Source organism: Pan troglodytes, chromosome 2 (genome assembly GCF_028858775.2).
Source record: "Pan troglodytes isolate AG18354 chromosome 2, NHGRI_mPanTro3-v2.0_pri, whole genome shotgun sequence".
Classification (NCBI taxonomy): Eukaryota; Metazoa; Chordata; class Mammalia; order Primates; family Hominidae; genus Pan; species Pan troglodytes.
In genome coordinates, this window is record NC_086015.1 from 178,239,290 (window position 1) to 178,264,330 (window position 25,041).

Here is a 25,041-nt window from a genome sequence, read left to right on the forward strand (position 1 = left end):
ATCCATAAATTAAAAGGAAATTTGGAGGCATCCTGTAAATCTTTGTAAATGTCAAGGCCTATCTAATTATTTCCCTTTGATTTTTAAAGTTAATTGCCTAAGAACTCAATACTGAATCCTCAGTTTGCTAAAAGAAGGTTGTGGATTCCTATTTTTGATCAAGATAGAAATATGCTGAGTTTTCTTACCTTGTAAAATGCTCTCTTAAAGATTTAAATGTAAGACCTCAAACTGTAAAAATCCTAGAAGAAAACATAGGAGACACCATTCTGGACGTGGGCCTTGGGAAAGAATTTATGACTAAGTTCTCAAAAGCGATTACAACAAAAACAAAAATTGACTAGTGGGACCTAATTAAACTGAAGAGCTTTGGCACCGCAAAAGAAGCTATCAACAGAGTAATCCCGCAGCCTACAGAATGGGAGAATGTATTTGCAAACTATGCATCCAACCCAGGACTAATATCTAGATTTCATAAGAAACTTAAACAACTCAACAAGCAAACAACAACAACAGACATTAAAAGGTGGGCAAAGGACACAGACACTTCTCAAAACAAGACATATCAGTGGCCAACAAACGTATGAAAACAATGCTCAACATCACTGATTATCAGAGAAATGTAAAATAAAACCACAATAAGATACCATCTCACACTAGTCAGAATGGTTTTTATTAAAAAGACAAAAAATAACAGATGCTGTAGGGCTGCAGAGAAAAAGGAATGCTTATACACTGTTGGTGGGAATGTAAATTAGCTTAGTTACTGTGGAAAGCAGTCTGGAGATGCCTCAAAGAACTAAAAGCAGAACTACCGTTTGACCCAGCAATCCCTACTAGGTATATATCCAAAAGAAAGTAATTTATTATACCAAAAAGACGCAGCCACTTGTATGTTCATCACAGCACCATTCAAAATAGCAAAGACATGGAATCCACCCATGTGCCTATCAATGGTAGATAGGATAAAGAAAATGTGGTACATATACACCATGAAATACAATGCAGCTAAAAAAAGAATGAAATGAAGTCTTTGAAACAACATGAATGGAGCTGGAGGTCATAATCCTAAGTGAATTAACGTAGGAATAGAAAACCATATACCACATGTTCTCATTTGTAGGTGGGAGCTAAACATTAGGTACTCCTGGAAATAAAGATGGGAATGAGAGACACTAGGAACTATTACAGTCGGGGGAAAGGGAGGTGGGACAAAGGCTGAAAAACTACCTTTTGGGTACTGTGTTCACTACCTGGATGTTGGGATCTTTTGAACCTGAAATCCTTAGCTTCATGCAATATACCTATGTAACAAACCTGCACATGTACCCCTGAATCTAAAAGAAAAGTTGAGCCTGTAAAACAATAGAATAAAAAATGAGTTTTTACACTTCTTACTCCTCACAGCAATGGATGATTTTTAAAAGTTATAGATGGACATCATTTGAAATAATTTAAAAGTTATAGAAATAAAGGGTAATATGAGAGAAGAAATTTCAGAACTTTCTAAAGTATATGAATAATATTCAAAGACTCAAGAGAATTGAAAACAAAACAAAACATTGAATGTTGTGATAGACCACCTCAAAAGAAAGGCATTTGTGAAGATTTGGAGAGATAAGGAGATTCTTCCATTCAGTGTTGTCTCTCGCAAACTTGGGAGGACGTCTCTTGGGGTTCTCTGTGACTGAGGATGAGTGCAAAGTTTAACTTAGTTCTTGCTATCAAGTTCACTTGGGAATAAAGTGAAAAATTTAGCATCAAAGACAGCAAACTCTGGTAGTGAAAATGAAAATGAAAGCTTTTGAAGAAAATAGTCCTGCAGATAAGATTTATAATTTATTGGTTTGTAAACATTGGTCGAATTATATTTTAACTCAATAAATAACCATCTGGGATGCAACATTTGCAATCAGAATACCTTTGAAAAAGTATGCACTTGGTATCTTCCATGGAAAACTCAATTGGGAGCATGGGTTCCTCTAAAATAGATCAACCATTAAGAAAATTGCCAGCAATTATATGTTGGTTAAATTCCCCATATGCCACTTATGTTTTAATTGTTTGGGGGAGGAGAGACTTCCAAAAACTGTATTTTAACAAAAATTAATTCAAGATGGATTAAAGACTTAAACGTTAGACCTAAAACCATAAAAACCCTAGAAGAAAACCTAGGCATTACCATTCAGGACATAGGCATGGGCAAGGACTTCATGTCTAAAACACCAAAAGCAATGGCAACAAAAGCCAATATTGACAAATGGGATCTAATTCAACTAAAGAGCTTCTGCACAGCAAAATAAACCACCATCAGAGTGAACAGGCAACCTACAAAATGGGAGAAAATTTTTGCAACCTACTCATCTGACAAAGGGCTAATATCCAGAATCTACAATGAACTCAAACAAATTTATAAGAAAAAAACAAACAACCCCATCAAAAAGTGGGCGAAGGACATGAACAGACACTTCTCAAAAGAAGACATTTATGCAGCCAAAATACACTGAAAAAATGCTCACCATCACTGGCCATCAGAGAAATGCAAATCAAAACCACAATGAGATAGCATGTCACACCAGTTAGAATGGCGATCATTAAAAAGTCAGGAAACAACAGGTGCTGGAGAGGGTGTGGAGAGATAGGAACACTTTTACACTGTTGGTGGGACTGTAAACTAGTTCAACCACTGTGGAAGTCAGTATGGTGATTCCTCAGGGATCTAGAACTAGAAATACCATTTGACCCAGCCATCCCATTACTGGGTATATACCCAAAGGACTATAAATCATGCTGCTATAAAGACACATGCACATGTATGTTTATTGTGGCACTATTCACAATAGCAAAGACTTGGAACCAACCCAAATGTCCAACAATGATAGACTGGATTAAGAAAATGTGGCACATATACACCATGGAATACTATGCAGCCATAAAAAATGATGAGTTCATGTCCTTTGTAGGGACATGGATGAAATTGGAAATCATCATTCTCAGTAAACTATCACAAGAACAAAAATCCAAACACCGCATATTCTCACTCATAGGTGGGAACTGAACAATGAGAACACATGGACACAGGAAGGGGAACATCACACTCTGGGGACTGTTGTGGGGTAGGGGGAGGGGGGAGGGATAGCTTTAGGAGATATACCTAATGCTAAATGACGAGTTAATGGGTGCAGCACACCAACATGGCACATGTATACATATGTAACAAACCTGCACATTGTGCACATGTACCCTAAAACTTAAAGTTTAATAATAATACAATAAAATAAAAATAAATAAATAAAAATAAAAATTACAATAAAAAATCTTAAATCTATCAGTTTTCAATATATTGTCTTAGACATTTTATGTAATTCTCTGCAAAAGTATAAATATTTATTTTTAGGATTCGAACATAGAATTATTAGACCTTGTGGTGAGTCGGTGAAATAAGGAATTTTAAGACACTATTAGGTTAGCTTTTATTGCATATAATGAGAATCTCCTAGATGATGTAGACACCATTAAAACTTAATTGTATAACTGCTGGACTTGTCTCAAAGTGTCTTGAACTGATAAGCCTTCCTAATCTTCTAGTGTTGCTTCAGCTCATTGATGAAGTAAAGTGGCTGGCTTTTAAAAATTGATAACCTTATTATAATTACTAAAGTGTTGCACATTCTGTTTGCCTAAGGTGTTTGAATGAGTCACTACCTATCAAAGGAAAATTATGCTATGGTACAGTGAATCCCAACATGTCAAGTATGCAGATACTTTTTAATAGACATATTATTTTAGTTGACTTTTTAATGTTTGTTGATTGAGAAAGCATGGTGAATTACTTTGAATGAATTGCTTTGGATGAATTCAGTACCATATTAAAGTAAATACATATTTATTAATCCATCACTAATATTTATTTGAAAAATAAAAGTACATAGTAAATATATTAATAGTATAACATATATTTTGTATGTGAGTGAATAATTTTTGCAGTAACTGTGCTTTCCTGTGTTTGTGAATTTGTTGACCTATTGCTCTAGACCCTTTTTAAGACATACGATCTCAGTGTTATAAAATAGATGTCATTCAAGATGTTCTATTGGTAGGTTGAAAATGTGTCTAAGAACGGTGACCTTCCTGTACTGAGGACTTAGCTGGCTTCTCTTGATGTTACAACAGTGCTAGGAGGAAGCCAATTAGGTCACTTGAGTGCCAGTTAGTGCACTGCAGGGGCAAGCACAAACACTGACTCACTTTCTAGGTAAGTGCAAGTGTCTCCTAAAGTTCTCAGTCAATAAATAACACATGCCAATTAATGCCACAAAGCGTGTCTGACTTGTTTTAATATAAAGAATGTTTTTCAGCTCTGTTTTTATTTCTGACTATGCTAAGGTATTTTAAATATGTGCTATTATAGGTCATGTATTCCTTTACACGAATTTTTGGAAACATAACCTTATCATTGGATTTTCAAAGGCTACTTTACAAAGTTGTCTCCATTTGCTTCTATTAAATTATAAGTTAATATGGAAGTCATTCTTTTCTCTTTTTGTTATGTCAGTTGTGTGCATACAGTTTTTCATCTATTTATATATTCACACATATTACCCTTACATACCTCTGGGAGAGAATAACACATTTGTAACACTCCTGTATAAAATATTATATTTAAACATGTTATCTCATGCTGGACATGCTTGATAAGTTTAGTGTGTGAGATTGTGTACCGTCCCCAATTAATTGGTTGTATCAGTTGACTGGGGAATGTTATTGAGCCAAATGGACACAGCCACCAATGCCTGGTATCAAAACAGCTTAGGGTATTTGTTGGAAGGAAATGATATTGCAAAGCATTTGAAGAAAAATGAGAGAAGCAGAAACAAAGGATATTAAAAAAAAATTGTAGCAAATTTGAGCAATGAAAAACATGAAAAGAGATGAAATAACTAGTTATTTAATTCCCCAGTGACTTCTTAAGTCTGGTCCTCACCAGAGTTTCAGTATTAACTCTCTGGTATTTTTTCATATCAACTGCTGTTTTTAACTATATGGTGTGGCAGTCATATATTCTGTCTTTTCTAGGATTGTTTCCACTTCACATATTCTTTTTTCCCTAGAAGCATATTTGAACTTGTCGGAATATATGTACATTTTGTGGTTCAGAAAATATGGTCACAGTGTAAAACCCACAACATCAAAATAAGCTCTAGAGTTTGCCATGGAGTCTTTACGTTAGTTGCCATTCAGGACTGTTGGAAGAGTTCTACAAGCTTTACACAAAAAAGGACAGGCTAGTGTTGTGATTAGGAACTGGGGAGTCATGTATCCTGAATTCACATGTTTATCCTGCCATAGGCAAGTGACCTAACCTTTCAAAATCTTAGTTTCTTTATCTGAAAATGGGGATCATTAAATAACCACTTTCAAAAGGTTTTATTTAGATTTAAAGTCATAATGTAAATTCTCAATAAATGCTAGTTGTTGTTATTTTTATAGTTATCTTTTTAAAATTAGACACCAAATATTTGAATATGAACATTTGAGGACATGCAAAATTATCTAGCCATGTCTAAAATGAAAAGAGTCATACTTTAAAAACGTTTGGCAAGAATTTTATTCCCTCTCTTGATTCTATATCATTGTATGAGTTACCTTTGCAACTTAAAATGGAGGGTGGCTTATCCATCTTGAACAGATATTGCTACTAGACTTCTCATTGTTACATGTATCATTAGGAGGGCTCCAATTGCTTTTCTTTCTACTGAGTATAACTATATCCTAGGTTAATTATTGAAAAACGGGATCGGGGGAGGGGGGAGGGATAGCATTAGGAGATATACCTAATGCTAAATGACGAGTTAATGGGTGCAGCACACCAACATGGCACATGTATACATATGTAACAAACCTGCACATTGTGCACATGTACCCTAAAACTTAAAGTATAGCGATAAAAGAAAAAAAAGAAAAATGGAAAAGTTAATAAATATTTAAATAGGCAAAAAGTCACTCTGCTTTTTTATAAATAATTGCAATGAAAATTTGTATGCATGCAATTTTGTTCTATTTTCTTTTAATTTCTTAGGCTAGATTTTAGAAATGAACTATAAATATAGACATTTTAAGAACTTTGGTGTGTCTTCCTAAAGTGTTGTGCCCATTCATACTGTTTAGAGAGTGCCAGCCTTGCCACAAATTTGTTGGCACTCAGTGATGTTTTAAAAAATCATTAAATAATTTTTAGGCCAAATGTATAAATTGAATACCACAATTGCCTTCTCTCCTCAGTTACTAATGAGACATTGTTTGATTAGTGATTTTTTTGTAATGCTAATATCAGATTTGTTTTATATCTGAAAGGGTTAAACAGGATCAAAGTTTATATTGTTTGCTATTAGAGTTGCCTTGAAAAAATTTTATTTGGTCCTCTAACAAAGAAGTGATTGCAAAAGTGGTGATCTTACAACTTTGAGATCAGTTGTGGCAATACAGAGCAGCTCTATATTTCTCTTCTAAATCATCATCGTAAGTTATATAGAAAGTAGTCATGTAGACAGTGTAATTCAATAGCTCCAAAGAGAGGTTACCACGGTTACCTGGAACATCAGACAGGGGGTTTGTTCCTAGGCTCATTGTACTAATACAATTACTTGTCTGAATTGAAGTGAAAATGTTCGAGTGTTGTTTTTTTAACCTTGTTACTGGCATGAATTATATTTTCATTTATTCTGAAGTATTGTGAAGAATGTATTTCAAGTCTGTTCTACAGTTTTATGTCAACTAAATCCTTTGCAACATCCTTTGACCTACAGCTGAATTTTGGTGTTTATGTTCAGTGTTACTCAAGAGAAGAATGGAGTAGAAACTAATGGTTATTGTGGTGCTGAATACTCATTATTTTATTATTAGTTTGATGTATTCCTTATAAAAGACAGTAATTCGAATGGAATGATCGTCATAAAAAGAAAACCTCAGTTAGGACTTCTTTCACCACTTATTGAAAACTGCAAGCCCCCTCCCCTACCATTTGCACCCCATTTCCTATGTATTCAGGGTTTTTCTTTCCGTGCACCATCTCACACACTGTATACATGAAACTTTCCTGTGTGTTTGTTTTTTGTTTCTCTCATTCTACTAGAAGTGAGTTCCATAAGGGTGGGGATTTTAGCTTTTTTTTTACTGTTCTACTCCCTATGTCTAGAAGTGACTGGCAGCACATAGTAGGTTCTCAGTAGCTGTTAAATTAATGAATGAATTTACCAAAAATTATGTTTCTAGAAAATGCATCAAAGAACAAGATGAAGCAGGTATGATTAGATTTTTTAGAATAATTGCTAACCTTTGTTTAACTTTTGAGTCACATGTCTCAGATATAGCAATCTAACGTAATGCTAATCAAAGCTATTAAAGTGAGGATATATTTGGTGATATGTAAGTTATTTTAGGCCAGATTTACTTTATTTATCAAAAATATTCTCAAAGCCAAATTTTTAATAGCTGGTAAATATAAGACGTTAAAGTTAAGAAAATCTAGCATCCTGGGTACTACTGTTTTGTATTTCCTCCTTTTATTCAATAATTTAAATTGTTGTTATTGAATTTTTTTTGAAATAAATACATTAACTTTCCAGTCTTTGCAACTGGAGTACATCGAGTATTATTTATTCAAAAAAAATTGTGGTTTGAACATTCCCTAGCTACTTGACTATATTAGGGAGTTACTGTTAATTATTTTAGGTGGATAATGATACTATAGGTATATTAAAAATAGTCTTTATCTTTTAAAATTACATACTGAAATAACTATGCATAAAATGATATGGCTGAGGGTTTTTGTTATTTTTTTCAGTCTGAGGGGAGAGTGGATAGGAACGTGCATGGGAGTAGACTGATGATCAGTGGTGCTAGGGATGAGTACCAGGGGTGAATGGTTGATATATTATTCTTTCTACTATTATGTTAATTAAGTATTCTTCGTAATAAGAGAAAAAGGAGGAGTAAGGAGACGAAGAGCAGAGAAGGAGAAGGAGGAGGAGGAAGAGAGTAGAAAAGTGGAAGAAGACAAAAGTATTTATGAAAAAATAAAATAGGTGTTAGAGAGATAGGTAAGCAATTCCATATAAAACAATGGACGAGACAGGGACAGTTAACATTATTGAACACTAATATATGCCAAGCACTGTTCTACCTCCTATAATCTTAGCAATAACCCTATGAGCTGGGTTTTATTATTAACACCATTTTTCAGATGAGAAAATTGAATTTCAGAGTGGCTAAGCAACTTGTCCAAAATATAAGTGGTGAAGCTGTCAGTCACTGAACCTAAGACACAATTGTAACGTATGTTATTATTTTGTGTATCTCTAAGAAACAGAAACTTAGAATTTTTATTTTATACTTATTGTAAGATCTCTTTTAGTCTGCTTTATGCAAAGCTTATTATGTTGTTATATATCAGTCTTGTTTATATATAAAAAGGAAAATACAAAGTAAATTAAGCTCTTTCTAAAACATTTTACATTCAGAGAATGACTCATTCAAATCTTTTTGACTCAGAATTTTTTAATGCCTGTATTTCTCCATGCAGTGTCACCCTCTGTGCTATTAACAAAATAGTGATGCAGTGTTCATTAAAACAATGTTCCATTTTAGTCTCTGGGACTTTCTTCCAAGCCAGTGGTGGCCAATCTGCAAGTTTTGATACTAACCATTTCCTGAACTTACCAAAAGATATCAATGGAGGGTTTTCAACAACAAACAAGATTCCTCACTCTTCCTAAAATGATCCTTAAATGGTTCAATAACTTGAAACCTGACGGACGAAAGTTGTCTAGTCAGGCCCAGAATAATAACCAAGTTAATGCATGCACAAACAAGTAAAATTGTGTCACAACTGACACCTGAACTATGATAACTGTAAAAACTAACTACGAATGCACAGATATTAAAATAGAAAAAAAAGTCTAAAAATATATAAAATAAGGTAAATTGATTAGCTGGGTAGTAGGTACACAGGTGCTCACTACTGTGTATAAAATATGTCATAACAGGCCAGGCATAGTGAGTGGTTCACGTAACCCCAGTACTTTAGGAGGCCGAGGTAGGGGGATCACTTGAGGCCAGGAGTTCAAGACCAGCCTGGGCAACATGGCAAAATTCCATCTCTACTAAAGATACAAAAATTAGCCAGGTGTGGTGCCACAAGCCTGTAATCCCAGCTACTTGGGAAGCTGAGGCACAAGAATAGATTGAACCTTGGAGGTGGAAGTTGCAATGAGCTGAGATTGCGCCACTGCACTCCATCCCGGGTGACAGGTGACAGGGACTGTCTCAAAACAATGAAAATGAAAAGTATCATAAGAAAAGATTAGATGAGATGTGAAAGACATGTTGGGTCTTGCTTCTGCCAAATCGTGTATTTCATGCTTTTTTTTTTTTTTTTTTTTTTTACTTTATTCTAGAGAAGAATAGGTGTCTAAAGACAGTTCTTAAAAGGGGCGGAGACTAAACCAGATATGCTCGATTTTAAAAGATAACTCTGATAGCAGTGTGTAATATAGACTATTTCTCGCTGGACACAACATTAAGAAGTAAGAAAAACACAGAAGGCATCAAAGAAAAGGGGAAGTTCATTGACTATCAACAGTGGGACTGGGAAAATGACCACCCTGCTAATATTTCATGAATAAATATTGGACATATCTTGGCTTGTTACTTACCTCATCTTTCTAAAAGTCAAATGTATAAAATATTGTTTGATCTCAATGTGTTTTGATATCTAAATGTAATGATAATTCTGTTTCTTTTAGAGTTTCTGGTTGTAAGTTGGAATGTAGTCCAATATCTAGATATAATTAGGGAACAATTGACACAATTATACTAAATAAAATATTTAGTTTTGAAATCTATAAAGCATACACTCTCAAATGCAAATACTTTAAAGGTACTGTTTATGTGCAAAGACATTGTTCAAATATAGTTCTATAGCACAAGTGATATGTGTGTGCAGTTTTGTAGTTTTTCAGTATCAAAGTCCCATGATAATTGGCATATGGTGTTCTATAATAATACATAATAACATATGATGACTGTAATTAAGTGCAGTGACTTAGACTTTGTCTTTTAACGACCCTCAGTGGATACTGAATGAAAGGTAAATTAAAGGTTCATTAAGCTGTGTTCAATAGAAAAAAAATGTTTTCAAATGGCAGATGTACTGTGAAGTTAAATGAATTTTATTCAGATCTGCTCTTCTGTATTTTTTCAAATGACAAGCCTAGTCTGAAGTATTTGAAGTGTTTTAGGAAATTTAAAAAATGAGCATTTATTTCAGCTTATTTAATATTTCAAGCTTTAAATGTGTAAAACGATTGGAGAGACCCTGGAAATTTGGCTGTTTCTACATCAAAGTGGCCTTTAGTGTGGCTTTGTTTGACGTTCTAGTCTGTGAAAGGAAAAGAAAAGCAGAAAGGAAAACAACAATAATGTACACAGTGAAGTTAAACAAAACATCTGGAGCACCCGGTATTTTTTCCGTGTATGCTAGCCAGCATTTAAATTTAAAGTCTTGTGTTTCAACATATGTATGGGAAATCAGAAAAAAATCACAGGCAGAAATATTTCTAACTTTGTTTCTTATGCATAAAGCTGTCAAAAAGGCATTTAAAATATTTAAAATGTAATGAATTTGAGCTTTTTTATATATTTACCATTCCATTAGCATTATTAAACAGAAGTATAAAGGCAATGCTATTTATATAGTAATATTATAAATATACTATAAATGACATGTGAATATTTACTAATAGAGGCAGCTGCTCTTTTAAAAAAATTGCTTGTGGTTCTGATATCCTATATATAATGTTTTACTTTTTAAAAAATATAATCATTATGGGTGTGCATGGTTCTTTTATTAGGAAATGCATGTATACGGAAAAAGAAGGAAGGAATCTTTACCAATGGACTACAGGAAGTGAAAGCAAAACGTTTCCCTACCTGAAAGTTTCCTTGTGTGAGACTGGAATATATAGTTTTACCTCTGTACACCATTTTTGCTCTAGCCTATATGGACTACCTACACTCATAATGAGAATAATGATCAAATGAAGGAGTTCTGTTTTGTTTTGTTCTTTTCTTTTCTTTTTTTTTTTTTTCTTGAGACAATCTCACTCCGTCACCCAGGCTGGTGTGTAGTGGCATAATCTCTGATCACTGCAACCTCTGCCTCCCAGGTTCAAGCAGTTCCCCTGCCTCAGCCTCCTGAGTAGGTGGAATTACAGGCATGCACCACCATGCCTGGTTAATTTTTGTATTTTTATTACAGACGAAGTTTTGCCATGTTGCCCAGGCTGGTCTCAAACTCCCGACTTCAAGTGATCTGCCCTCATTGGCCTCCCAAATATTGCTGGGATTACAGGCTTGAGCCACTGCACACAGCCAAATGAAGGAGCTTTATCTTATGTTTAGGAAAGAAAGTTGTAGCAAAATGCAGTGCAGCAATAATAAGAGTATGTAATAATTTTAAAAAAATATTTAGATATAAATTAAAAACCATAAAATTCACTCATATGAAGTGTGCAATTTGATGGTTTTTAATTTATTCAGTTACAAAACCATCACCATTATCCAATCAGTTGTAGAACATTTCATCGCACCAAAAATAAAGTCCCCATTCATTAGCAGTTACACTGTCACTCCCCAATTTCTCCAGTTTTCCTGCCCCAGCCCCATGCAACCAGTAATCTTTCTGTCTCTATATCTGCCTATTCTGGACTTAAATGTAAATAAAAGTATCCAATACATGGTCTTTTGTGACTGACTTCTTTCACGTAGGAAGATGTTTTTGAGATTCATCCATTTTTTACTATGTATCAGTACTTAATTCATTTTTATTGCTGAATAATATTCCCATATATGGATGTATCACATTTTATTTATCCTTCCGTCAGTCTATGGATATTTCAGTTGTTTCAACTTTTTGGCTACTATGATTAACGCTGCTCTAAAACATTTGTGTACAAGTGTTTGTGTTATGTTTTCATTTCTCTTGGGTATATACCTAGAAGTAGAATATTGGATCATATAGTAACACAATGTTTAACTTTTTGAGGAAACCTCAGACTATTTTCCAAAGCAGCTGCACCATTATACATTCCCACCAGCAATGTATGGGGTTCTAATTTCTCTAATATCCTTTCCAACACTTATCATCTGTCTTTTTGGTTATTACTACCTTAGTGAGTGTGAATTGGTTTTTTATTGTGGTTTTTACTTGTGTTTTCCTAATGATTAATGCTATTTAGTTTCTTTCCATGTGCTTATTAGCCATTTGTATATCTTCTTTCGAGGAATTTATTTTCAGATCATTTGTCATTTTTTAAATTGGATTGTCTTTGTATTAACAAGTTGCAAGAGTTCTTTAGTTAATCTGGACTCAAATATTTTATTAGATATATGTTTTGAAACTGTGTTCTCCCATTGGTGGGTTGCCTTTTCACTTTCTTGATTATGTTCTCTGAAGCACAAATGTGTTTTTGTTGAAATCCAGTTTATTCATCTTTTTTGTTGTTGTTGCTTGTGCTTTCTGCAATAAAGTTTTAAGAGAAAGAAATGTTGAAAAACTATGCTAGGTCTTAAGTATATATTTTGAAACATTTTTCTAACATGTTTTTGGATAAAGGCATCCAAATTACTAACTATCTGGGTCTAAAGCAGGAGATTCGAGATATTGACATAAACAACTCCATATCAAAGAATGATTTTTAATTCTTGGAATAAGATATAGACTAGGGAAAGTGACTATTTATGTGCATATCTTCTGGATCAAAATAAAAGGAATATGCAAGCTTCTTTTTTAAACTCAATAGGAAGGATTCCTGAAGGAGCAAAGACCATAAGAGAGCTAACTGCACGTGCACACACACGTACGTAAACACACACTCAAACAGTTATTCATGTAAATCATTCAGGATGCCCTTGATATGCCCTCAATTTAGCTTTCTGTCTTTAATTTTTGATTCCTAGCAAATATAAGAATTGCCATACTCTAAGGGTGGTATTTCACATATTCTAGAAATACAGACTTTTTTTTTTTTTTTTGAGATGGAGTCTGTCTTTGTCGCCCAGGCTAGAGTGCAGTGGAGCGATCTCGGCTCACTGCAAGCTCCGCCTCCCGGGTTCACGCCATTCTCCTGCCTCAGCCTCCCGAGTAGCTGGGACTACAGGCGCCCACCACGGCGCCCGGCTAATTTTTTGTATTTTTAGTAGAGGCGGGATTTCACCGTGTTAGCCAGGATGGTCTCGATCTCCTGACCTCGTGATCCACGCGCCTCGGCCTCCCAAATGCTGGGATTACAGGCGTGAGCCACTGTGCCCGGCGAAATATAGACTATTTTTAGAATAACTGTTAAGAGGTTATTTCTGTGGATATCTTAGTTAACATAACTTATTTCTGCTTTCAGTTCTGAAATTCTTAAACTGCAAATTATGCAATGAAAGTAGTTTTCAGGTTTCCAACTTTACCTTAATTCTAAACCGAATTTTCCAAGTTGGTGAGAGTCTACTGTATCAATAAGACAACTAAAATATGTGTCTTTATGAATTATCTACTCTCCCAGAGTTAGCAAGATTTGCTCATATATCATAATATAAGCTTATCGAAGCAGAATTGCAGCTGCTTGGCAGTATGAGTTTTATATACAAAGCATTGAAATCTTACACATTATTGGCTATAGGAAATGAGAATATTAGTTTTCCTAAACATTTTGCACACTGAAACATTTGTATCATTACTTATCTGTGTGGAAAGAACAAATCAAAATGGGATTCGATACCTTGGAAATCCTATATTTAGTGATTTTTAACCAAGACTAATTTGGTCCAGTGCCTAGTAAATATCTTCTATGCAGTAAATCTGCTAACTCCTGTCATTAGAATTTAAAACAATTTAGATTCATAAAACCACTTAACTATGTTGTGTAATTTTAAAGAGAAAAATATAAGATTGAATTTTGCCTTTAGAAAGATCTCTTTGGAGTTAGTGTCAGTAGTGTTGAATCATTCAGGACTGGATATTAAGTATGTAAGGGCAATAGAAGAGCCTGGAGCATATTTCATATCCCTCTATCCCTCAGCTCTTCCCCAAGGGTTCGCTGCTATAGATTGTAAATGGGACACTGACCATCAGCAAATGGTTTCCACGGCTGTCAGAACAAGACCAATAACTAGTCACCTTTCTTTTAAACCAGTTTTCCAGTAAGCATTCAGAAACATATGATTGAGGATATGAATGTAGAAAATGCATTGCTGTCATCATTATCTGAAGCAAAACAAGACAAAATTTATATAAGTGTAATTATGTTATCAAATATAATGTGATAAATATAACACAGTGTAATTATAAATGATCATAAAATGATTAAGCCAAGTGTATACACTTTGAGTACTAATTCATCAGCGTTTAGTATAAATGATTTTGATGTTCACTGGTATCTATCTGTATATCTTTCTGGGGTAATCCAGTTATCCTGCCTCACTGTAATAATGTCTTTAATACCAGCTTCTCCTTGATTTATATTATTTTGTGAAACTCAAATGTCATGGTGTCTTTATCCTGGAAGAATCTGGAATGACATATGAAGACCCCCTTCTTATCCTACCAATCTAAATTTCTTTCCTACTGGCCTCTAATATGTACCTTTTTCCCCATTAAGGGAGATCTCTTCACTGACTCCTACATATCAATGCATATTCCCACCAGCTCATCTTTATCATCTCTTTATTTATGGCTTATCCATTTTAAAAAGCACAGCATTGGTTCTTGTTGAAGCCCTCTTTAACCTAACCATTTCTGATTTCTTAACGACAGACCCCACAATTTACTTCCGAACTGGTAAAGTGTACATATAGTTAGTTTTTTCTTTACTGATAGATTGTAATTTACTTGGAACCATTTATTATACATTTTTTGTTTATATTTTCATGACTCTAATATTGTACGCATATTGTTATTGCTTAATAATCTTAAAGGCAATGATGATTGGGAGCCATTTGTGGAACACATACTCTGTCTTAAGAGCTGTGCTAAGTGATTGAAATTTTTCTGCTGAAGTCTCACAGTGCCCTATAACCACTGTCATTCTCTCTCTCTCTTTCCCTCTGTGTGTGTATGTGTGTGTGTGTGTGTGTGTGTGTGTGTGTTTATGAAAACACAAGAAGTGACGGAATCTTCAAGGCATCAATTTCTGGCCTAAAGTCACACTATCAGTGGCAATTTGGGGATTCATACCCATTTCTGTCTTACACCCAGTGCACAATCTTTAGTAAATTACAATGCAAAACTGTTATTGTTTTCTGCTAATAATGACATCTTTAATCTATGTATAACAGGGGCTTTAAAAGGGTCTTGTGGATTCAAGTGGAATGGAAGACTGGTTTTGGTTATTAGAGTCTGAAGTTTATTATAAATATGCAGTTTATTATTTCTATCTTATTTTGTTCATAAAGTGCATTATGCAACTAATTTGACTATCATAAAATGGGATATTTTCTAAGAATATATGAATTCAACTTTATCAAAATACGTTTAACTTGAAGTTAATTCTTAGAGGTGATAAATTATGCTGGGTAAACAATATCAGTTTTACTTATGGCAATTTTGATTCCAATATAGGAGGAAGGCAGACAGGGAGAAGCACTTTATTTTTTAAGAACAGGAGATTTAGTAAAACCTAACTTTATTGCATTAACGAAAGTCAAACGTGATTTAGTTTTTTCTTTCCCTCCCTATTTTTAAAGAATAACTAAAAATATTTTCTTTTTTTGGAACAATTTGTTCATGCTTTAGGAGCTATTTAATTAAATTATTACCTGCTGGAACAGCATCTGTTTTTGTCCTAAAAATAAACATAGCTTTCTTTTACATAGGCTTGGTAAATATGTAGAAGGTGCCAAAAAGCAATAAATATTATCAGCAGATGGACTGAGGCACTTCAATCTCTACACAGTCAGTGTTTATTGTTCTGGGCATAGCTAAATGGATTTTTCTGGATAGATTCCTTTCAAAATGTATTATGTACAGGAGGAGAGTTGGATTAATCTTCTCACATAGATCTCTTCACATTATCCCCATTGAGATGTAAGATACAGGACCTGGTTTAGTTTTTAACTCTGTGTTGTCCACATAAGAAACACCAGTTCTGAAAGGCATATGTAAATAACAACTTTATAATGTGTTTAAGGAACTTGATGTTGGTAAATTCTAGGATGGATTTTCCAGGAACCACCCTCCAGAGGCTGCTTCCTTCTTTCTTCCTTCTCATCTCTTGTCCCCTATTCCCCCGGCAACAACCTTCACATCTGACACACAGCCTGGAAGTTCATCCTCTCATTCCAGTCTTTGTTTTCTTTTTCAGAGACTGGAGAAATTCAAGCACTCATGATGCATATTGATCTCCCTACATCTGCAGTGTTCAGAATTTGGGGTGTCTGGGCGTGTGCATACATGTGAAAGAATGATTCATTTAATTAACGTTAACCAATTTTTATTCATCAGTTGTGACCTTTCAGCAATAATAAAATATTAATAACTAGTACTTAAACCACACATTTATAAAATGATTTCATTTAGTTTTCACCAAAAAAAAATCTAGTTTTACCTATGAAGAACAGTGACTTTTTCTGGAGTTCATAGCTAGTAATTGTGGATGCAGAATTCAAACCTAGCTGTCTTGACTCCTAATAGTTTATAATTATTTTATAATTAAAACTAATAGTTACATAGGGTTTTACAGTTTATCAAATGCCTTTAATTTAATATTTAACTTTATTCATCAATTAATTTTCAGAAGTATATAGATGAGGTATTACTATCCTATTCTGAAGGCTGAATGAGTTAAAATACCTACCACCAAACTTGTTGCTGGTAAAATGACAATTATCTGACCCAAAATTTTATACTTTCTTTAAGATGCTATACCTATTTTGAGACTATTATTTATTGAGCAACTACCAGGTTCCAGATACAGCGCTAAGCTTCAAAGATAAAAGATACCTCAACAAATTAACTATAAGAACTGAACCTGAGGGCAAATCAGGCTGAGGAAGAACATGCACTGTGTATGCCGAGAAGAAGCTTGAAATCAGGGAGTAGTGGGAAGGATCAGAATGGAAGTGTAGGCCAGGACATGAGGGTCTTATATGCTTTGGAAAGGAATCTTCAATTTTATGTTGGTGCGGAATAGGATTTTAAGCAGTCAAGTGATGTGATCAGGTTTGTGTTTTGGAAAAAATAGCTTGAGTGGTATTCTGGTTATTTAGTGCTGAGTAAAAAGCTACCCCCCAAATTTTGTGGCTTTGACAGCAGTCATTTAATTATGTCTCATTATTTGATCAGGAATACAGGCAGGTCTCAGCTGGCCTATTTTTTTGCTCCACATGGCATTGACTGCTTGTCACTTGGTAGCGATCAGCTGCCGGCAAGTTGGGTCTAAAGGGTCGAGATAGCTTCATTCATATGCCTGGAACTTTAGTTTGGGTGTCTAGCTCTGCTTCTTCTCCTCGTGGTCTCAGGGCCTCTCCGTATGGTCTCTCCAACAAAGTGTTTAATTTCTTGGTACTCAGGGCTATAAGAATTCCTTCTTTGTAAGTTATTCATGCCTTAATTACAGTCTGCATAAGACACCTCAGCATATAAATGCCTCACTATCAATCTGCTTAAGAACCATCACATTTAAATTAAATGATTTCTCTTAAGGTATATATGTATTCCTGAAAGAGAATAGATATAAATGTGAGGAAATTATTGAGTTATTTGGGGTTTTTCAAAGTTACGCATTTAGTCAAACATTTCTGTGGTCAAAGAATTATCATAAAACTACAGGCAATACAAATATGAATAAGATATAATTCTTGGAGGTGGAACCAAAATGAAAAAGTCAATTGAGAAAAAATTTAAAGGTAATTAAAAATCACAAACATAGGCAGCTGGTAGCCATGTGGTTGGATGCAAAATGTGTTTGGGGGAACTACTAGCATTACGTGAGGACAGAGTATAGAGACTGTATGTTTGTATGAATGTGTGAGTTCATAGCTTCTCCCTACTTTTTCTCCAAAAGACTCCAAGGGCGCTATACACTGATGGAGCCTATGGGAAAAGGTCATACTACAAAATTTTGTTAGGGCTTGATTTTGGGGAAGTTGAGTTATGTTCTCCTGTGTATTTTATTTTGGTGGAATTCCCAATTTGCCTTCATGGGATTCCTTCCTGTCATTATGGCAGAGTGGTTAAGAACACAGATTCCATAACCACACGGCCTTGGCTTCGAAACTTGCATGATTGAGGGCAAGTTACTTCAACTCTCTCTCTTAATAGTAACTTCATGGTGTCGTTCTGATGTTAACTTACTTAATATACATAGAGGGCATGGAGTGCTAAATAATGGTGTGCTGTTTTTCCTGTTAATACTATACTCTTTACCATAGTGAAACTAGTTAAGGTCATTACTGCTTATAACTTGTGTTGCAGTGCATGTCCCTATTTTCATTGTTATCATAATTTTTGTTTTCTTCATCCTTAAAGATTATGCTCCTTTTTTCTGCAGAAACCAAGTTATTTCCATTATGGGGGCTCTCAAGTGTTATAAATTACTCAGGAAACAAAGAGACCTGAGTAACTTTATTTTTAAACCCTTTACAGGATTATAAAAAATAAAAATAAGGTAAGAGAGAGAAGACAACAGATACATTTTGGTTCCTAAGACATGTGGTTAAGATATAGATATTTTTGCCAGGTGTGGTGGCTCATGCCTGTAATCCCAGCACTTTGGGAGGCCAAGCACATCATGAGGTCAAGAGATCAAGACCATCCTGGCCAACATGGTGAAACCCTGTCTCTACTAAAAATACAAAAATTAGCTGGACTTGGTGGCATGCGCCTGTAGTCCCAGCTACTCGGGAGACTGAGGCAGGAGAATCACTTGAACCCAGGAGGCAGAGGTTGCAATAAGCAGAGATCGTGCCACTGCACTCCAGCCTGGTGACAGAGTGAGACTCCATCTCAGAAGATATAGATATTTTATTTGGGGGTAATAGACAGGTTATAATTGTAAAGGATGATTGGAATGGAAAGTCTCACCAGTTGCAATAGCTGAAGGGAGTATTTGTGAAAGCATTAGGGAAAAGAGTCTTTCGTTTTTCATAGAGTGTCAGAGACTATGACTCCAAAACAGCAGGTTAAGGATAAGTCAAGCTTTACTATCAGTTTGAAAACTGAAGATCTGATTTATTTGGAATGATAGAGGAAAACATAGTCTTTGTTTTGACAGTCATTTCTAAGAAAACATCCACTGGTTCTTTATAGTTTAAAATATATCATTCTCAACACATAGGAAAGAATGAAATGAACTTTTTATGGTCAGTTATTTTATTATTTTAAAATGGATGCCTTAGATATCAATAGTGAAACTTGTAAGAATAGAAAGGTAAAAATGAAATGAGAAAGGCTGAAGGGAGGAAAACATATATAAATTTAAAAATAGAGGGGGCATTACAGAAACAAAAAAAAAAAGAAACGGGAAAAGAAGCTAAAATTCATGTTGATAAAGTAATAATATTTGACATTTTAAAATTAAAGGTTAGATGAATTCTAAAAATTTTGCATACAATATTATAATAAATGACTTTTCAATGATGTCAATTATATAAAAGTTCTGTTAAATGTTTTATGTTTAATGTCTTTGTGGCTCGTACATTTTCATGCCTTTTGCCTGACATTTAGTTTCATATCAGCATTACTTTTATGTGCCGTTGGAGGTCTTTCATTTTTTATATTCCTCTTCATAAATAAAATATAAATGACATAAGAATTGCTCAATATAGTCTTTAGTAAATTGTTTAGTTGCTTGAACTTACCCAAAACTATTAGTAGACATGTCTATAAATTTGTAACAAAAATTAACCTCTCAATGTCCAGCTGTCATAAAGATATAGCTTATTGCTAGATTATTTATCATCCTTTATTTTTAACTAAACATCTATTTTTATTAAAGATGCTAACAATAATTAGTACTATCATACATAAAGTTTACTTATAGAAAAAACTTGAATTTTGTATTATTGAAAGAATAATTGTTACTTTTTTCAGATAAAATTCTATTTTTTATATCAATGGGAGGCCTAGAAAAAATATTAATGTAAAATATTAAAATAAAAACCTATCCTTGTTTATCTTGAGACATAGGTATATTAATGGATGTGACTTGTTAGAAGTAAGAAAGAATAGCAAAATCTTGCACAATTTGTTTCTCCCTTTTCATATGCTGCTTAGATAATTATTGAAAAGTTGAAAAGTAGCTTAATCTTGACTTTGAGGGAGGTGGGGGGCAGCCCCTGCCCGGCCAGCCACCCCACCTGGGAGGGAGGTGGGGGGCAGCCCCCGCCCTGGCAGCCGCTCCTTCCGGGAGGGAGGTTGGGGGCGCCTCTGCACGGCCGCCCCATCTGGGAAGTGAGGAGCCCCTCTGCCCGGCCGCCACCCCGTCTGGGAGGTGTACCCAAAGGCTCATTGAGAACGGGCCATGATGACGATGGCGGTTTTGTCGAATAGAAAAAGGGGGAAATGTGGGGAAAAGAAAGAGAAATCAGATTGTTACGGTGCCTGTGTAGAAAGAAGTAGACATAGGAGACTCCATTTTGTTCTGTACTAAGAAAAATTCTTCTGCCTTGGGATGCTGTTAATCTATAACCTTACTCCCAACCCCACCCTCCCCCATGCTCTCTGAAACATGTGCTGTGTCCACTCAGGGTTTAAATGCATTAAGGGCGGTGCAAGATGTGCTTTGTTAAACAGATGCTTGAAGGCAGCATGCTCCTTAAGAGTCATCACCACTCCCTAATCTCAAGTACCCAGGGACACAAACACTGCAGAAGGCCGCAGGGTCCTCTGCCTAGGAAAACCAGAGACCCTTGTTCACATGTTTATCTGCTGACCTTCCCTCCACTATTGTCCTATGACCCTGCCAAATCCCCCTCTCCGAGAAACACCCAAGAATGATCAATAAATACTAAAAAAAAAAAAAAAAATCTTGACTTTGTCATCAGTTAATTGCAAGTTAAGTTTTATACTTTCTTAGTAATGAATGAACTTCACAATTCTTGGTTTTCTTTCCATTACTGTATTCCTACTACATAGGAAAATATAATAATTCACTTAAACTATTTTTCAGATATAAAATTAATATATATGATCTTTAGTTTATAAGGAACACACCATGCAGTTAATCTAAAACTGAATCATATAATGGTAGTATTTTGGGTTAAATTACCAATTTTAATTTTCTTTAGATTGTAGCCTAACAGTGTGTAAGCTGAATACTAAAATTTTAGATTTGGATCTTACTCTTGGGTCCTTAAAGAATAGATTTTCAGAATTTACCCAATATAGATTTGGGAGGTTAACATAATTTTGTTACTAACAGAATTTTAAATGAACATAGACATACTGTACAAATGTGTTTCTCTGAGCTCTCTCCTTCTTTCCCACAACTTAACCACAATATCATGATATATTAACACTGCTTCCTAAAAGAACAAGTATGAGAAAAGCTATTTCGGAAAATAAAAAGTGCAGATGCTAGATGTACTGAATTACCACTGTAGGCCTTAAATAGTCTTTGTGTGTTATGATTTTAGGAAACGGAGGAATATAATTTTAGAATAAAGCACTTCTAGTTCATAGAAACCTGTTACTTTTTGAAAGTAAAGATATTTAAAAATTAAACCAATAAAGTACCTTTGAAACATCTGAAAAATAGAGTGCTTTAGTAGCCTTGTGTAGATACAAGCTTCAACTCTCTGTTCTTGGAAATCCAAAAGCCATAGTCAAAAAGCAAAATTCACCCTGGCTGAAAAGATGAAAAATTGCAGTGTATCTATCAAGCTATGAGGCTCCTCCTGGCAGATAGCTCTCAAAGAGCCAAGTGGTGATTGTCTTGAGGTGTTAACTCTTGACACACTTTGAAGCCTTCTTTTTCCAGTGTAAACTACACATAGTAGGGAGTGGACAGGATGAGCCAAAGGGTTTTAATATCTGAAAACAGGTTGGCAGCAGGTTGAATGTGAACTGTAACTGTCACGTTCTTAGCAGAGTTGCTTTGCTCTTTGTCCCTCAACAGCAGGAGAAAAAAAAAAAATTGTAAATGTTGTTAAGAAGAGACAATAAAGTAGAGGTTGTGGTCTTTTCCTCAGAGCACTGTGCTTGGAAGCAATTCTTTCTTATTCAAAACCCCAGTGCCAGGAAACATAGCCTGCCAGAGTGCTGTGGAGGGAAAATAAAAACATCTGTTAGGTCCTGAATATAGTCAGAGCAGATCCGGAGATCTGAGGATCCACATAGGACCATTAAGATTGAAGGACCCTGGAGACTCCTGGTGCTTAGTGTCACTTTGGTACCATAACCAGGGATTAGTAAGCCAATAAGATGCATTTGCTAACATCATGCTAACTCTGGGAACTCTTAGAAAGCCTGGATGTTTAATATTTAAAAGAGTAGGTTTTGAGATTTAGCATGCCAGCTCTTCTACTTACTAGCTGTGAGAACTTGGGAAAATAATTGCTGAGCCTCAGATAACCTCACCTATAAAATGGGGATAATAGCACTTAACATAGGATTGTTTCATTAAATGACATAATGGAGGTAAAGACCTAACTTTATAGTAATTCTTGGCTCATTTTAAGTGTTCAGTGAATTGTGAATTAGCATATAATTTTGGATGATACATCACGGGGATATTGTTATTCTGTACATCAAAATCTAAGTGCAAAAGATAAAAAAGACATTAATAGATTTCTCTGACTAGATAGAGTTTATTCTCAATACAGAAATCTGCAACTGCAGAAAAAGATAACAGAAAAAAATAAGATTAAAAACAAACCCTTCAGCTAAGACTGACAGCCTTGTATATTAACAACTGAGATCAGGCAAATGCTGATGGAACTCAAGAAGACCCTGTAGACAACCCTCTTTGCTATGCCTGTAGTGAAGCTCAGAACTACATTAAAAGTCAATTACAGTGGCTTTCTTTTAGCCTGAATATTAAAATTTTTTCTCCTCCACTCTTTTTCATTTTGTAGGTTTGTGACTGTATTTATCTCATGTATGTGTGTTTCTAGCGTAAGCCACTTCCTACACTCTGAAGGTAGAAAGTATGTAAATTTGATAGAAGTAAGTACAGTAAATACTTCTAGAAACAAGCAGGAAAAGATACTCTGGAATCTAGGTGGAGGTGGAATCGGACAACAAAAAGGACCAAGAAAAAAGGAGCCCATGGCAGGAACAGGAATTATTTACACACCCCTGAGAAAAAGAGTTTTGTGATATTAGTGAGACTTAAACTTATGTGGTAGATATCCTAAATAATACCAAGTGTTCACACTACCAGTTCAGGACACCCATAAAATTTATTGCTTTGGTTCATACTAATCAGCTCTTCTGCTTGCCAAATCCTGAATTGAATTATATAATTCTGATATTTAAAAACTTTACCATAAATATAGGAACTCAGGTGGGCCCAACTAACCATCCATTTAGGGTGTGTTACACAAATTGCAGTTGCACACAGGGCCCCAAAGTTTGGCCTACTCGGGGAACTAGCAGGTGCTCATGCATATGCAAATGATCTAAAACAAATTTACACGAACTGACTGGGTTTCACCAACGATTTTTTTTTTTTCAAATGGCTTTGACTACATTTTGCAATTTATAGCTCATTAATTTGAGATTCTATAAGCATACCTTTTACATGTCATTTAGTGATCAACATAACTCAGGCTTCAGGGTGAAGTTTTAGTTGATGCTATCCAACTTGATTATCCACTGTGCCTAAATTCAGTGTACTACTCATTTTAGAGTAGGCACTGACTAATTTATTTTTCTAAAAATAAAGCACAAATAATAATTTCCTTTACTTTATATATCCTATTTAATCTATTAGTGAAGCATGAGCAACAAATAATTATTGTCATTTCTTTTATGTGGTTGATGTACAAAATTGCAATTAAATAAAGAATTCTTGATGCATTTACAGATACTATAGCAGTTGCCAAGACCATTTCACTAAAACCACAAATGGAAAAAAAAAATCATTATACTGAAGAATTAAGTCAGGAAACAGAGTCTTCTGAATTACTATTTTTATAGTTTTATTTTTTGCCTTGCTCTCAAGTTGATAACATTAAAGCTTTCAACAACAAAAATTTATTCCACAAACATGGACTTTATTTGTATAAAGTAGGTTTATACTGAAAAATTTATGTCAAATGATTTTGCCTATAAAGAATATTCTTAAACTTAGATTTAAAAATTCCTATGGGTACTATGTAGTTCACTGTTGCAGTACCTAAAGCAATACTCCACAAAGATGCATAATGAATGTCTTTTGATGATGCCCTGACATTTCTAAGAAATGCCTTTGCCTCAAATCAGTCCACACAAACCAGCAAATGATTTGACATTGAAAGCTTCAGGAAACACTACATGAATATTTTTATCATTTTACAATAAAGATTTAATCATGGATTGTCATAGGACATTGAGATTCTGCCTTACGTTTTAAAGCTAATCTGCTAGAGTCATTCATTTATTTTACTTGTAAAATAACTTTTACAAGTAGGAAAGCCTTTATATGTGTTCTTAATTCTAATAAGATCTGTACAATCTTTTCTACTGTTTGAGTTAAAATATTATCAGTAACATTACAGTCAATGAATCAAGTGAAACTTCTTTGATAAACATGGTGTTCTACAACAAACATTTGTAACTCAGAATTACGATTACACATCACCAATTCCTGGAATATTAAACAGAATTCTTTACGATGGAAAAGCTCTGTTGTTCTTTGAGTAAATAGACCAAAAATCACACTGTAATAAGATATAGTCAAATGTAATAATGAATTTTATATAAATATTAGCCAAACTTCTCTTTTATATATCTGAACCATAGCTAATGATTAACAAGATGCTTCCCATTTTCAAAGGCATTTGGTACACAGCTTT

At 34.6% G+C, this 25,041-nt stretch overlaps 1 protein-coding gene across 9 annotated transcripts in view; it reads left to right on the forward strand.

The window, feature by feature from the left end:
• NAALADL2 (N-acetylated alpha-linked acidic dipeptidase like 2) overlaps positions 1-25,041 on the forward strand; it is a 1,368,615-nt gene that overhangs the window by 627,282 nt on the left and 716,292 nt on the right. The gene's annotated exons all lie outside the window — the stretch shown is intronic.